This window comes from Mytilus galloprovincialis, chromosome 8, assembly GCF_965363235.1.
Source record: "Mytilus galloprovincialis chromosome 8, xbMytGall1.hap1.1, whole genome shotgun sequence".
Taxonomy (NCBI): Eukaryota; Metazoa; Mollusca; class Bivalvia; order Mytilida; family Mytilidae; genus Mytilus; species Mytilus galloprovincialis.
Window position 1 is genome coordinate 40,825,577 of NC_134845.1, and position 17,276 is coordinate 40,842,852.

Below are 17,276 nucleotides of genomic sequence, written 5' to 3' on the forward strand. Positions count from 1 at the left end.
ACTAAATTGCAGGATAAAATTAATTAATCATATGTTTTACAAAAGCATGTACTTTAAAATATAGATTCTCCGATGGAGCATTAATGTCAAGACGGAGAGCTTAGTCGATTCTCAAATTATAGGGGTGTGCTAATCGTCTGCATTGGTCAAATGGAATTTTTCGAAAATGTTTACAGAACTGAAAAGAAAACCTGTTGCGACTAATATGTTAAACCTTTCCATCATATTTAAAGCAAATTTGTCAGGCATAGATCACCTTAGCTGTATTTGGCAAAACTTTTAGGAATTTTGGTTCTCAGTAATCTTCAACTTCGTACTTTATTTGGCCTTTTTAACTTTTTTGGATTCGAGCGTCACTGATGAGTCTTTTGTAGACGAAACGCGCATCTGGCGTATATACTAAATTTAGTCCTGGTATCTATGATGAGTTTATTTGTAATATAAATATCTTGATGGATTACATATAAATATCCCGATGGAGAGCTTAGTCGATTCTGAAACTGAGTTGTGCCAAAAAAATCATAAAATATATATAATATTCTCATATAATAAAACGACCATCCTCAACATTTTAGTTGTTTTGGTCATGACCATCATGCTCGAATTTTTCAATGATATTTTACGAAAATTGGAATGTTTTTATGTATTAAATTTGGTTTCAATATCAACGCACAGACGATTAGTATGTATGAGAAAAGCGGTTGGGCTAAATTTTTACTGTCCGCATAACGGAAAAGAAAAACTGACCTCCAGAATTGTCTTCCTTTTTCAGATGGTCGTAACTGTACGTTACGACCATCCGCTAACAACCAGTGAACAGCGAAAGCTCGTCATATATGTTACAAAATTAATTACATCGGGGGAAAATATCATTGTGATGAGTAGAAATTCTTTTTATAAGTAATTATAATATGTTCATTTCAAACACATCATGATTTTTTTTCATTGCAGAGTATATACAAAAATCACTTCAAGGATACCAGGTACTGCAGGTATTGCATTTTGTAAATGTCGTTTATGTTTTGGATAAAGATATACTAAGATGATCTAAGATTAACCAAACAACCCACATGTTTCACTCATGTTTAAACGCCTGTTGTCATATATAATTAAACTCTTGTAGAGTAAACGCATGTTTCGTCTACAAAATATTCATCAGCGACGCGCGAATAAAAAAGTAAAAAAATCCAATAACTAAACACGAAGTTGATAAACATTGAGGACTCAAAATTCCGAGGCGTTTTGTTAAATATAGACAATGTTTTCTATTTCTGACAAAAAACTTAAAATTTTGATCTGTTCAAATTTTGTTTAAACAACTATTAAATTAATTGTGAACAAATGATAATAACCAATATCAACACAGAAGTGCTAGTAATTGGGCTGGTTATACCTTTGGGGAGAAGGTTTTAACCGACAGTGACAGAGGTATTACATATATTCATCAGAGACATAAGAATAATAATACAAAATGTACGCCAGACGCGCTTTTTATTACAAAAAACTTTCAACATTGACACTCGTTAAAAAATAAAGTGATATAGTATGATTGCCAATGAGACACTATCCACCAGAGTGTATATAAAAAAGATAGGAGGCAAATATAATAAGTAAACAGCATTTAACAACGAGAAAAAACTGATATGGCTTAATTTATACAACACTATCAGGGGGTAAATCATGTTTTAAGCGCTCAAACTTCCCCTCACTTGGGGCAACACAGCAAATCATAAGAAAACCTGTAACAAATGTGTTGCTAATTGCTCACATATCTACCTAAAATCTGTACGACGTCCAAATAAACAATTAACATAGAAACAATAAATACAAAACTCTAACACAAAAGTTTTCACAGTGGCTGAAAGCTTGTTCAAGATACAAATAAACAGTAAAGACTAACAATCATTTTGTTTTTGATTATTAAAACTTGAATATAGCTTAATTTATGGGTGATGCTAATATGTGGATGGTAACAGGTATTTATGAACCTACATCCTGTTTTGATTGTACTGAAAATGGGGACAGTTATTTACATAAGAGACTGAAAATCTGTATTATTATTTTTAGTTATTAAGGATATGGACCCAATGCACACAATCATATTTTTCTGACTGTTTAAGGCGTCTTTATACTAAATTAATTGGATGTTGGACGTGAATGAATTGATATTAAAAATGCATTATTTTTTCAATAGTTGTTTTTGGCTTTGAACTAGCTACCAGTATCTGCAAGTACTCTCAGATCTAAATTCAGTTTCTTTTTGTTGTTTTGATGTATAAGTACCAGTTCACGTCCACTCTGTGTTTTTGTAAGATGTTTTCTCTGTGTAGTCATCCGATGATTGTTCACTTTTTTAACTGATCTCTTTAGTTGGTTCTTTTGTTGTACTTCACACCCATGTCCCAGGCTAGGGTAGTGTAAGCGCCTTCAAACAAATTTAACCCCGCCACCTCTGTATGTGTCTCTCTAAAGTAAGGAGTTTGTAATTCAGCGGTTTTCGTTTGTTGCTGTGTAATATGTTCGTATTCCTTGCATTATTTTGCATGTAAGTAAGACCATAAGCTTCTTATTTGAATTGTTTTACATTTTGGGGCCTTTTAAAGCCGACTATGAGGTATGGGCTTTGCTCATTGTTGACAGGCGAAAGGTGACCTGTAATTGTTAATTTTTGTGCCATTTGATCTCTTGTGGAGAGTTGTCTCATTGACAATAAAACCATATCTTCTTTTTTCTTTATTCACATTGCTCTTATTTATTTTGACCATTATTATTGCCTTGTTTTCTTTCTCAACAGTTTATATAAAAAGTCAAAAGCCTGGTTTGTTCAATACATAAACTTAAATTACATCAGTTTTCTATTTGGCCAATGTGTTGAGCTATTGCCATTTGATAATGGACTTTTCGATTTGAATTTTCCTTGGATGTTTTGTGTGTATCTAAGTCCTATAAAAACAATTATGACAAGGATGATAAACTATCTAAACACATTACGAGCTACTAGTATATGATCATGGGTTACTAAAAATAACAATAAAATTGATCTAAGATAGTACCATTTTAATTTGAACGCTTAAACGCTTGATATAGTTAGAACTTTGGTTTGTTTTATATTCCTTTATTGATTAACGAAAAATTTGAATTTTGAATTTTGAATCGATAACCATGAGAAATAGAAGATCAATTCCCTTTTATAAAAAGCGACTAACTATCAATATGAATTAAAAAAAATATGTCGTTCATTTTTAGATTAATACCATATTTTTAAACATTTGTTTTTAAATACTCACTCACCTCCTACGTCTACAATTACATATTTTGTTCCTGAATCTATCACCCCAAATCCCTCGGAGATAGTTTCTCTTCTGTTTATCGCCAGAAACTGACAGTAAATGGAAGCCGCTTCAGGTTCTAATGCGATTAGAAGTTGTTCCCATGGTAATCCAGCCTAATAATTAAATCAGATATTATTAATGTATGTTTGCAATTAATCGATTGGCATGAAATTTTTAAATTTCATTTTTGTAAAGGTTTCTTTAATAGGGCATTTTCGAGACAACGACGTCATCCCAAGAAGTGAAAAAAAGGACATGGCGTCATTTATTAAGACAGAAAAAGGGCATGGCGTCTTTAAAAATGGCATGGCGTCTATCCATGCTAAACATGGTTGGGAGAAACACTATTATAAATGCTCTTGGTTTGAACGAAATTTATGTTCAACGCATTCAAAGCTATATTCAAATTCATATCAAAGACACACAAAAAGATGTGTGTTCTCAAAGACTTCGTAGCGATTAAAATTATAGATATTAATTTGTGGTTTTTTAGCCTGTTTTATGACGAAAATAAGAAAGAATCGGTTTGAGAGGCTTCATGGTACTTAATATACCGTTTTTCATATTACCGACTTTTGACTCCGGAATTTATAGTTTTTCGACAGGTTATCTTCTCTGTGGTTGGACAATCTGGTACTTGGTCAAGCAAAGGCAACGTAAATAAGTAAATTCAAGACTTTAATTTGTACATTATTTAGGGAAAGTTTACTGTTTAAAGCGCTCTATACATACAAATATAATCACAAAGCAGTTAACGCTCCCCCAAAATTGCACCGTTTTTATTTTTTATTTTACTTCTTTTGGTTGCTCATATTTCACCGAGTACCAGTTTGTCTTACCACATAGAAGGCAACCTATTGAAAAAATATAGAAGTCGGCAATATAAAAATAGACTATCGAGAAACCATTAAATCAAATTACCACGAAAAATAACATGTTAAAATGGAAAACAAACTATAGGGGCTTTATCACTCATACTGTATACGTAAAATAGAAATTTTTAATAGCCGACTACAACAAAATCTTAAATTTAGAAAAAAAACTTTCAATATTTGTTCAAAACGGATTCGAATAGAGAATATTTATATCTATTGTAAACTCAGAATGTTCACCTTTTTAGAACTTAATATTAGAACAGAAAGTGATAGCGTACGTCTTCTAACACATACTATATACCATGGATTAAATGTAATAAATTATCAAAACACACATTTCCTAAGTGTCAGTTAAAACGATTGTCTAAATTAAAGTATTAACGCACAGATATAGATTTGTCCATTAGACTAGAACGTATTTGGAATGTAGACCTGTTTTATACATAAATTGTGTACTGATTGAATCCTTTTAATGATTAAAAAAATTACCTACTAGTATGACAGATTTTAAATGAGAAAACAAATTAAACATTTTCAGAAAGCAATTTTGGCAACAAGAAGCTGAAAAGGCAGCAAGAAATTGTAACCTTGATTTGTATTTGCACTTATTGGACACTAAATTGATATGATAACAAAGTTTAGTATTTTTATATTGACTACTCTATTAATGAAACTACCATAAATTAGCATGTTTATAATCGACAAAAATGTAAGAGGTCATTAATATCGTTAGGCTCTCACTATATGTTACACTTTGTAGATACAGCGATTTCTCAAACCACGCTTCTTTTTATTTAGATATATAATATTCATAGATGATTTGATTTGTTTACGTACTGGTTCCCTGATATGATCTCATTGTTTCATCTCAAATAGACATAAAAGAGGGACGAAAGATACCAGTGGGAGAGTCAAACTCAAAGATACACTGACAACGCCATGGCTAAAAAAACCCAAACAGACAAATAATAGTACAGAAGACTCAACATAGAAAACTAAAGACTAAGCAACTCGACACCCACCATAAACTGGTGGGGATCCGGAAGGGTAAGCAGATCCCGATCCACATGTGGCACCCGTCGTGTTGTTTATGTTATTACAAATCCAGTGAATAGTCTAATTCGGTAAGTCACATTAGTGAAAAGTGAAGGGTATTGTAGTTTTTGTCGTTAAGTTTTGTTTTCAACCAACCCTTATTGTCAATTTCTATATGTAGGTCAAGATATGAGGCAGACTTATCTGTATATGTAGTATCCTTTATCGCTAGTTCGATGGGGGTAGATTCTTTCAACGTAGTCACCAAATTTTGTATAATTTAGTGAGAGAACATCATCTATATTGCGGAACGTAAAGTTAAAGGATATTGCTACCTTCTTATCATTCTTCATAAGAAGTTCCTGTATGAAATAAGCCTCATAATAATAAAGAAACAAGTCGATAAGAAGAGGGGCAAAATTGGTTCCCATTGGAATTCCGACAGTGTGTTGAAAAACACGACCTCCAAACGTAACAAATATGTTGTCAATCAAGAAATCAAGCATATTAATAATGTCAGTTTCAGAGAATCTTTTGTTTGAATCAGAGTTATTCTTTACAAAGTAAGATGTATCCCTTCACAAGACAAGATACTTGTATCTATGTTTGCCATTCTTTTTAATAAAACAGAGTAATACTAAATCTGTCAATTCGTCTTTTAGTTTGGAATTGGGAATACTTGTGTAAAGTGTAGAAAAGACAAATGTTTAAATACTATTGCAAGATAAGAGAGTCTCATAAATGTGTCCTATCGAATTAGACTATTTACCATATTTGTTATAACATGAGCAACACGACGGGTGCCACATGTGGAGCAGGATCTGCTTACCCTTCTGGAGCATCGGAGATCATCCCTAGTTTTTTTATGGGGTTCGTGATGCTTATTCTTAAGTTTTCTATGTTGTGTCATGTGTACTATTGTTTGTCTTTTTCATTTTTAGCCATGGCGTTGTCAAATTTATTTTCAATTTATGAGTTTGACTGTCCCTCTGGAATCTTTCTTCCCTCTTTTAGATTGTAAGTACTCTAAAAGATCTTTGGAATTTTTTAGCATCCACCTTCTCATAACTTGAGACTACCCGGTATAAAATATTTCTGAAGTAGGCACAAAATAAAGGTAAGGTTAGTACAGAATTTTAGTATAAGTTTAATGTTGGAAGCATATAAATGTTGAAAATATTCCACACAGCCCTATGTTTTGACCTCTAAATATAATGGGACATTTTTTTGTATCAAGATGATAACACAATGTTGACGGCTGTATCACTATTTTTGATATTTTTACCTATTGTGTCTGTTTGTTTTGTTCACGCATCGTTGTCAATGTAATGGAATTTGATGCGACTGTCATACAAGTGAGAGGTTTATCTAGCTATAAAATCAGGTACAATCCTACATTTTCTACATAAGAAAATGCCTGTACCAAGTCATGAATATTACGTGTGTTATCAATTCTTTCGATGTGGTTGAGCTTTTTTAGCCATTTGATAAGAGTCTTTCCTTTTTCCTTTTTGAACTTATCTCGAAGTTCAGTATTTTTGTGATCTAAATTTATAGTACTGCATATAAACTTTTCATCCTAGGATATCCTTTTTTGGCGAGACTTCATAGAAATTGTGGCACAGTTTTGGCCGCAAAGAGTGTTCCAATTGGTAATTGCATTGCTGTTATTAACAGAAATAAATGTAGTTTAATTTCGGCATCGAGCCAATTGTCAGATATGCTACATTGATCGTTCTAAAGGTTTTCAGAAATGATACGGATCTAGTTTAAACAATACCCAACCTGACGGTTATCATATTCATTACAATAGATTAAAAGATATTATTACATTGGTAGCAATGAATTACATTGAATTTCCATCGAAATAAAAAGCGATAATTTCATATGTGAAACAAACGTGGTTATTTCACTTTTTGAAGTCATACAACCATAAGCGTTGTCAAGACGTCGGATCAAAAATTGGAAATGCGTAGGAACAGATATAAATCCTTACATTTTCTACTTTAATTTTATAAAAAAAAAAAAGCAATGTGCCAATGTCATAAAAGAATTACTACCGAACAACACTGATGACTAACTCATGCGCATTCGTGAATACACAACAGTACTTGACGGCAAAGGCCTATTCCCTATAAACTACTTTTCGAAGCACTGGTTTATTCTATATTTCTGTTGTTTCATATTGAGATACATCAAAATTCTGTAGATGTCAAAGTAGTAAATGTGGTATATTTGTTAAGTTTAACTGCACAAGATAAGGTCGAGTGAGGTCGCTGGGGTTTTCAACAAAAACTATGGTATAATTTACGAAACACCGCAAAACTATCCAAAAATATGAAATATCGGTTTTGCATCTATATTGCAATTTTCACTGTTTAAAATAGTTTGCATGTATTTTTTTGTTTTTTGTTTTGCAGGAAAAAAAAATTCTATGAGATATATACTTTCCCTTGGTTTGGGCCTAACATTCAAACCCCACCCACTCTCTGAAATCACGTATTATTAAAAGGCCCGAAAAGCAGTTAGACAAGATTCATCGACAGTAATCGAGCGTCAAACTACGTTTCCAAGGAAATATGATAATACAGAAAGAGTAAGATTATCGTTATACATATATAACGGTGCGAGGAATAAGACGCTACCCGGACTCAAATATGTTTTTAGAAAAGACCAAATTCTTTAAAGAGATGATTTCAGACTTTCCCGACTATGCAAGGGCTGTATAGCCAGTCAAGGTCGTTAAAATCTTCCATCATCACGGAGTGCATCAAACGGAAGAATAATTGTACATGGACAGTTTACCTAATTATAACGGTCTTCCGTGACGTTTTATAAGAAAATAAAAAAAGTAATGCCGAAAGATGAGAGCTGACAAGAATCGATGAACGCAACTTTTTAATTTGTAGAGAAGTAAGAAAATAAAAGGCGATGATGAGTTAGAAAACAGCTTCTGCTGACAATGTTCTTTTCAGGGCCAAAAGATATTTCAAAAAGAATCTAAATGGTTGGGATATCATTTAACTATGGTATGAATGTGATCAAGGTCAATTTCTAATAGCACAGTTGCTAAAATTAACAATAGTATAACTACATTATACCATAGTTTGCTATGGTATAATTTTCGGTTATCGTAAACTATACTTAAGTCTGCCTCTATGGGTTTAATAACAACGTAAAGGTTTATTATAACAAAAACCTTGTGGTGTTGTCATGGTAGTTATATAAAACTAGCAGACTTAGTTTCTCTACGCAATAACCAGATTTTTTTTTCTTTCTTTTTCTAAAAATGCATTGTAATAAAAAAAAATATATTCACCCATTATTTTCATCTCTATAACTAACATTATAAAACATTCTCCATTGAAATTTAATGGTTCCTAATTTCAAATTTGTCGTCTTACCAATACCATCTCATCCTAAAAATTTAAAGTTCCAATTTGATTGACCGATGACCGAATGAATGGAGGTTTGGGTGAATACTTGCATTTTAGTGTTGGAGGGTATCAAATTCGAAATAAAATATCTTTAAAGGATTAAATTCGTTGTAGAATTTAATGAACTATTAATTCTTGATTTCATGACAACTGGATCTCCTTTTGAAATTTTATAACAAATGATAAACCTCGTCTTCATACGTTTATATTGCTTTCATGGCACACCTGTAATGATGGCTCATCTCCCAAAATTGAATTAGAAATTTAAATGAAGGATGTGAAAACAGAGTTATACCGGCGAATTTCGTAAAAAAAAAATAGGTAAATAGAACCCTTTATCCACAACAGAATATAACCTACAAATATAAATGCCGTCGTACAAACACCATATTCGATACGGACAATATGATTTTATATGTAACTGTATGTAGAGGTTTTAAAATTTGAAGTTTGATGTACACACAATTATAATTAGTGAGAACTAGAAAAAATAAAACCTTGTAAACACGGCAAAATGTTTTAAATAAACCTGACAAGCAAGTAATAAAATTTGTCATATTAGAATTGCATCATACGTACGAAGAGAACAACATAGGAAAAACTGGAAATTTTATTTGCGAAGGAGTCAAGGTTCATAAGCAGCAAACGCACAACCGGAGTACATACTTTTCCCATGAAAAAAAAATAATCGTTGTATTTACAGTGCCAGTCCCTTCAATTCTAATATAAAATTTAACAGAAGACAAAAATATATGGCGATCAACGGCAACAACATTTTCGATAAAACTGTATCGACAAGTCCTAAAAGACTCATCCTATGTATGATTAACATTTTGTACGAAAAATGATGGGTTAAATTGCTTGACAGTACATGAATGTTAATCATATTTTTCTTTTTAATTTGTACTAATTTAAGGTTATGTAATTGCATGTCATTTTTAACACACCTAGTCCTTTTCCTTCGTCCCTGATTGCTAGGAATTTGAATTTCTTGAGAAAAAAAAAGTGAATCTGGTCTATGTTTTGTAATAGAAAAAACTTGTTTCAACTTCAACAAATTTATATTCGGTCAAGTTTCAGGTTTGCATAATTTATACGACCGAAGGTCTTCGAATTTGTCGATGTGCTAGGGTTTGATAACAGTCGATTATTGATTTCTATTACCCGTGTCATATCTGAATCTAAAAATATTGTTATCAACAAAACAAAATTGCATCTGCAATATAAACATGTTCAACTTTTATGTGTTTTTGTTTAGACAGAAATATGATTTTTTGTTTCATATGTTCACATGATATACTGCTCTAATTATATAAATATAATAATAATAATTTCATTTGTTAAATAAAAAACATATATGTTATCACGGATAAACATTTAAACAAGTTTTTCATATCATACACAATGTGTGTATATCTTAAAACGTGATGAAGGACCACGAAACTATGAAAATGCAAACTGAACCAAGTCTATATTTCTTATCCTTACCTCTTGCGCACATTCTCTCATGAATAGTTTGGCATCATCTGGCCATATTGCTGGAACAGTTAAAACCCAACGTATTTTCTTTTCGTTGAAATGTTTGTAATATGATGCAAGTGTCATTACCACTTCTTGTCTAATTGCTTTGATTGAAGCAGAAAAAACGTCTTTGGCCGGAAGCAAATTTTCCTGTATATCTCTCACTTGTAGTTTGTAAAGAGATTCCTGAAAAAAGGTTGTATCATATTAAAAGATATGTTTGTTTCTTTAAGTAAACATATATATGTTGTTATTTTCAAAATAATTCAGTTATATTCAGATTAGTGTGCAACACATTTATTTTTTATTAACTTAAATGGACATTTAGTATCAGATGCATGATTTTTTAATAAGTTGATTTTGGTTTTGAGTGCAGATCACTTCTAACCTCTCATTAGAACTGTCAGAATAATCTTTCATAGAACTGTTATAACCTGTCCTAGAACAGTTCTACCTAGAACAGTTCTACCCTAAAACTGTTCTAAGTTGAACTGTCAGAACCAGTTCTAGGTAGAACTGACTAAATCAGTTCTAGGTAGAACTGTCAGGATCAGTTCTAGGGTAGAACTGTCAGGATCAGTTCTAGGGTAGAACTCTCTAAAACTGTTCTAGGTAGAACTGTCCAAATCAGTTCTAACCGTAGAACTGTCAGCAGAACTGACTAAATCAGTCAGGACTGTAGAATAGTTCTAAATGACGTCACTGCAGTACGGGCACTTTATAATTTAGATTGGAGAAAAATCACTTCCAATTACTTTGCTATATAATAGCAGATTTTCTATATTTTTTACTGATCAAACGATACAAGTACAAATATCGAAGTGGATAGAAGGTTATCCAACTAATCGGAGAAATATTTTTATAAGATTGCATATGAAACATCATTGTTAACGTTTCTTCGTTCCCCGTTTTTAACAGTCTCTTCCTAAATATAACTCTGCATTTAATTCATGGAATTTTAATCGTAATTTACCTTGTTTGCCTTGATTTACATTCATGATTTAAGATTCTGTTTTGACAAATGTTCAAACGAAAATTGTACAGTGGATAAATTATGGGATATTAATGAAAAAAGTGTTGTATTACGTTAAAAAACTATATACATTTGCACCATCTCGTCAATTTAGCCAGACTTATCCATAACGATTATCAATGATATCTGGGAGTCTGGAACGTCAGAAAAATATACTCATCTGAACATGAATGAAACATTTGCCTCTGGACGTTATACTACAAACAAAATCATGCATTTTGCTTTGCCTTCAAATTATATTTACAGTATACTATACCAAGAAAAGAACTTCCTATACATGTACTTTTTATTTTGAAATAAAGTATATGAATCAGTCATCAGTTTATGATGGTATGATACTAAACCCCTAACGGGAAGGATTGTGCCTGATGTTCATATGATGAAATCATAATCTTTCAGTCAGTTTAGTTGAAGTGTGGAGCTGGCATGTCAGTTAACTGCTAGTAGTCTGTTGTTATTTATGTATTATTGTCATTTTGTTTATTTTCTTTGGTTACATCTTCTGACATCAGACTCGGATTTCTCTTGAACTGAATTTTAATGTGCGTATTGTTATGCGTTTACTTTACTACATTGGTTAGAGGTATAGGGGGAGGGTTGAGATCTCACAAACATGTTTAACCCCGCCGCATTTTTGCGCCTGTCCCAAGTCAGGAGCCTCTGGCCTTTGTTAGTCTTGTATTATTTTAATTTTAGTTTCTTGTGTACAATTTGGAAATTAGTATGGCGTTCATTATCACTGGACTAGTATATATTTGTTTAGGGGCCAGCTGAAGGACGCCTCCGGGTGCGGGAATTTCTCGCTACATTGAAGACCTGTTGGTGACCCTCTGCTGTTGTTTTTTATTTGGGCGGGTTGTTGTCTCTTTGACACATTCCCCATTTCCATTCTCAATTTTATGTGAGTGTTGGATGATGCCGTAAAATTATTTTGTTTAAAAAAACAAACCATCACAAACTACTGACTTAAAAAGTCTCTTTAGTGACGGTGCATTGTTATGAATACAGAGAGGAAATAACGGCGCGCTAAATGTTTAGATATGGTATAAATACACCTTATCTCTATTTGTCCGCCATTACTGGATATCACACAGGTTCCTGTAAAATTTTGACGTCATAAAACAAAATATCTGACGACACAATGGAAAGGTGATTGTTGTATGCTTCAAAAGTTCAAGCGGCCGGGTCAGCCAGGATTAGCGATAAGGTGTATTGTGTTCCAAAGATGGTGTCATTTTTATCATCCGTCCTGACATAGAAATATTATTGGTTTACAATGAGGCCATATATATTTACATGATAAAGTGTAAATATGTTCAGTTTTGGTTGATGCGGTCAAATAATTTTGTTAAAACCACTCAGTCTGATATATCGAAACTACTGAAATTTGTTTACAATTCAATATTTTGAATAAAAAGAGGACTTGCTGGTACTCTTAATTGATGTGGAATTTTTTTTTGTAGCAAATGTGTTCCAATATTGCTGTCATATGAATTATACAATCCATCGTGATATGTAACTATAAGTGATTTACTATGCGGCTATATATATATATTAAGATTTACATAATAAAGTGTAAATATGGTCAGTTTTGGTTGATGTTGTCACATATGGTCAGTTTTGGTTGATGCAGTCAAATATGGTCAGTTTTGGTTGATGCGGACAAATAATTTTGTTATAAATGAGTCCGTCTGAGATATCAAAAGTACTGAAATTAGTTTACGATTCAAAATTTTGATTAAAAAGAGGACATGCTGGCACTATAAACTGATGCGAGCATAATTTTGTTTACCAACATTGCTTTCATTTATATTAAACAATCCATCCTGATATAAAAATATAAGTTATTTACTTTGCGGCTATTAAGATTTACATCATGTACATAATAAAGTGCAAATATGGTCAGTTTTGGTTGATGCGGACAACTAATTTTGTTATACCCGTCAGTCTGAGGTATGAAACTACTGATATTTGTTTATGATGCAATATTTTGAATAAAAAGAGGACATGCTGGCACTCTCAAACGAAATAAGGTAGAATTGTGTTCGAATATTTCTATCATTTGTATTATCATGATTATACAATCCATCCTTACATAAAAATATTACAGATTTACTATGCGACTATAAGAGTTACATAAAAAAAGAGCAAATATGGTCAGTTTTTGGTTGATGCGGTCAAATATGGTCAGTTTTGGTTGATGCTGTCAATTATGGTCAGTTTTGATTGATGCAGACAAATAATTTTGTTACATGAGTCAGTCTGAGGTATGAAAACTACTGATATTGTTTCTGATGCGGTATTTTGAAAAAAAAAGAAATGCTGGCACTCTCAATTAATGCGAGAAAAAAATTGTGGTCATTGATTTCCAATATTGCAGTTATATATATACTACAGTCCCTCTTGACCTAAAATTATAACTGAAGTACTGTGCAGCTATATCAGAAAGAAAGAGCAAATAATATCAGTTTAGGCAGAGACATATGTACATTTTGTGTATATATGTCTCTGGTTTAGGTATGAAAATTACTTGTAAACAGATATCACATTTGTGGATTGGAAAACAAGTTATTACATTTGGTTTATGAGGTCAGATATTTTTGTTATGTGATAACGAATCATCCTGACTTCCAGAATGACAAATGTAAAACAATTCAAATAATAATGCCCCCCCCCCCTAATACTAACGGCCTAACTTATGTACAAAAAATTAAAGAAAAACAAATAATTTATGTAACGCATCAACAAAAGAAAATCACTGAATTACACGGCGTGACGTTTTACCCCAATTTACCCCAATAAACATCAAACATGACTTGGAACAGGCACATACATGCAGAATATGGCGGGGTTAAACATGTTCTCTTGCCCGCCGATTAAAAATCTGAAGTAAAACCGGCAAAATAGGAAAACTTTATATAATATAAATCGCTATTTAGCCGAAGCCTTTATATTTAGACAAAGAGTTCTTAAAACTTATAAATCAATTCTAGCCGTAGATTTTATCAATCAATTTTAGCCGTAGAATTAATAAATCAATTCTAGCCGTAGAATTTATAAATCAATTAGTTCTAGCCGTAGTATTTGTAATCAATTCTAACCGTAGAACTGTTCTAGAAGTAGAACTGACCAAAGATTTAGAACTGTCTTAAAAACTGTTCTAGGGTAGAACTGTCAGGATCAGTTCTAGGTAGAACTGTCCAAATCAGTTCTAGGTAGAACTGACCAAATCAGTTCTAGGTTAGAACTGTTCTATCTAGAACTGACTAAAAGGTGTGAGGCTGACAGTTCTACGTACTGTCCTAGAACAGTTCTCCTGACAGATTTAATGAGAGGTTAGAAGTGATCTCCACTGTACCTTTCAGTAGCTGTAGGGGACGTTGTTCCCTTATAAATTATTAAGATAAAAAATGTTCAATGACCTTCAATTGTTTTCTGAAAAAAATGGTTAATATGAGGCAGGCATTACCTTTGAATGGGGACGATGTCTGTATGAAATTATTTTTTAATTCAAGCATGTTTATAAAAGAAACGGAAATACCGTACCGTTTCCGATTTTGGTTCTATTGTTAGGGATTTAGTTGTGACGTTACTAAAGTTATGACGTCATATTCGATGTAAACAAAGAAACGCTTTCATCAGGTAAAGCTTTTTCATATCAAACAATTATTAAAAATTAATTGGTATTGAGTTCCAATCCTATATTTAACTAGACTAATAAATATATATATTTTATTCAAAGTCTCAAGCAAACAAGACCGGAAAAGGGAAGTCGATTTTGCGCAGATGCGGGGATTTAAAACAGTCAGATAAAAGTTAACAATTTTGAGTTCATTAGTAGAATGCAAAAATTCTGGAAAATTTCCCGATTTTGATTTTTCTACCATTTTTCTTTCTTTCTTTTTTCTTCAGTCAATTTTTGTATATATTTTGTTAAATTTTTGTTTCGCAATATGTCGCTTTGATAAGTCTTATATTGATCGAATAGTTTATGGCCTTGACATTTTTATCCTGCTACGGAGAATAACTTTCTTTCATGAGTTGTCTCCGCTATTACTGTTGATCTTATGTGTGCATCTCCTACGTAATAAAGAAAAACAATATTGGCAAAGTTTTTTTCTATTTTTTTTTCATCCTCAGGAATATTTGGCTGATATGAATCAAAGCTGTCTTTAAAAATCTTATTGGAGTTTTTTTAACTTTATAAATCTTTACATTTTAGGTCCTTGGGTCATAGGTAAAGGTTATATTCTTATTTTTGACTTTTACTTGCTTTTGCATTTTGTCTCCCACTTTTCAAGACATATCTAAAAGAACTAGTGCAAAATGTTTGCTTTATTATGATGCAGTTATGGTCTGTATAATACAATGACATCTTATAGGAAGTTAATTGATTATTACTTCAGGTTGCAATTAGTAAATACAGATGTTGCATAAACCATTCTCTTTTAGGGAGATCTATACTTTTCATTGATCATTGTTTTGGTTACGAACTGGATCCCAGATATGATCTCTGTTCATCTCATAGATACTTAACCTGGAAATATTTCCAGTATAACTGCACATGTTTGTCAATCATTTATCTAACAATAACATCAGATGCAGATACTACAACACTATAAGAGGACTTGAACAAATTATCAGACTGGGAACAACGATGGCTCATGAAGTTCAACGCAGACAAATGCAATGTCATGACCATCAGCAAGAAAAAAAATCCAATCACAATATATTATATCCTTCATGGCCATGTACTGGAGATAGTATCGGATGCAAAATATCTTGGAGTTACCATCAGCTCAGATTTAAACATTACATCTGCCCAAAAGCAAATAAAACTATTGGGTTTTTAAAAAGCAATCTAAACATCAACAACAAACATCTGTAAGAAAATGCATACAAGTCATTAGTAAGACCAACACTAGAATATGCAAGCGCAGTCTGGGACCCCATCAACAAAACAACAAGACAAAAATTGAGGTATGTTATTAACAAATACCGTAACACATCATCAGTAGACGCCATGTCACTCGAGTGGCAACAATTAGAAGAGATGAGATCAACAACAAGGATGTGCATGATGTACAAAATTACTAATTGCCTAGTTAATATAGATGCAACATCTAGGATTATTCCAACAAGCCGAGCATCTCGTACTGGATGTTTTCAGGTTACTCCTTGTATAACTGATATAAGGAAAATGTCATTCTATCCAAAATCAATACGGGAATGGAATGCCTTACCAATTTCCACTACCACCGTTCCGAGTCTTGAATGCTTCAAGGCTCGGCTAACAAAATAGACATTTTAACACTTGTTTTTAAAGAGCACCTGTATACAGGATTTTAAATTTCACAAAATGTATATATAATAAAATTTTCTCTGGACTTTCATGCGCAACACACAGTGGCAGAATAATCAGACAGTTGATTGCGGCCGTTTAACTAGGAAGTGACTGGGGAGGGGTAGTGCATAAGTTTAGTGTAAGTTTAAATTCTTAGAAGTTCGCCGCATTTAAAAGTTGGAAATATGTTATATGTTTTGACCTTTGAATAAAAAAGAAGTCAAATCAACTTTCCATTCTAGGATATATTTCTTTACGAAACCTCAGAGTGAAAGTGGGACAATTCTAGCCGTAAATGGAATTTTTATGGGAAATTTTATTGTCTATACGTTCAGAAATGCAATCTTCAGTAACATATGACCTTGACCAATGTCAACCGGAAGTTGACATTGAGTAAACCGGAGGTAGCATTTCTTTTTGCGCTTTTGTCATGAGAAAAGTACTAAGACACCATATATGTTTTTAAATAGACATATGCATATATAAACCTATCATTTGAGATTGAATGTGAACTTTTATAAATCGGGAGATGTTAATTATCTCCCATTTTATAGACAAATGTATACATAACAATATAATTCCTGCCACAAGAAACTTCACATTTTTTACATTTACATATTTTGTTTATGCATGTCCTTTTGCCAGCAAGAGAAACAGATGCAATGAGAATCCGACTGTTTTTAAATGTAATGTTTCAAT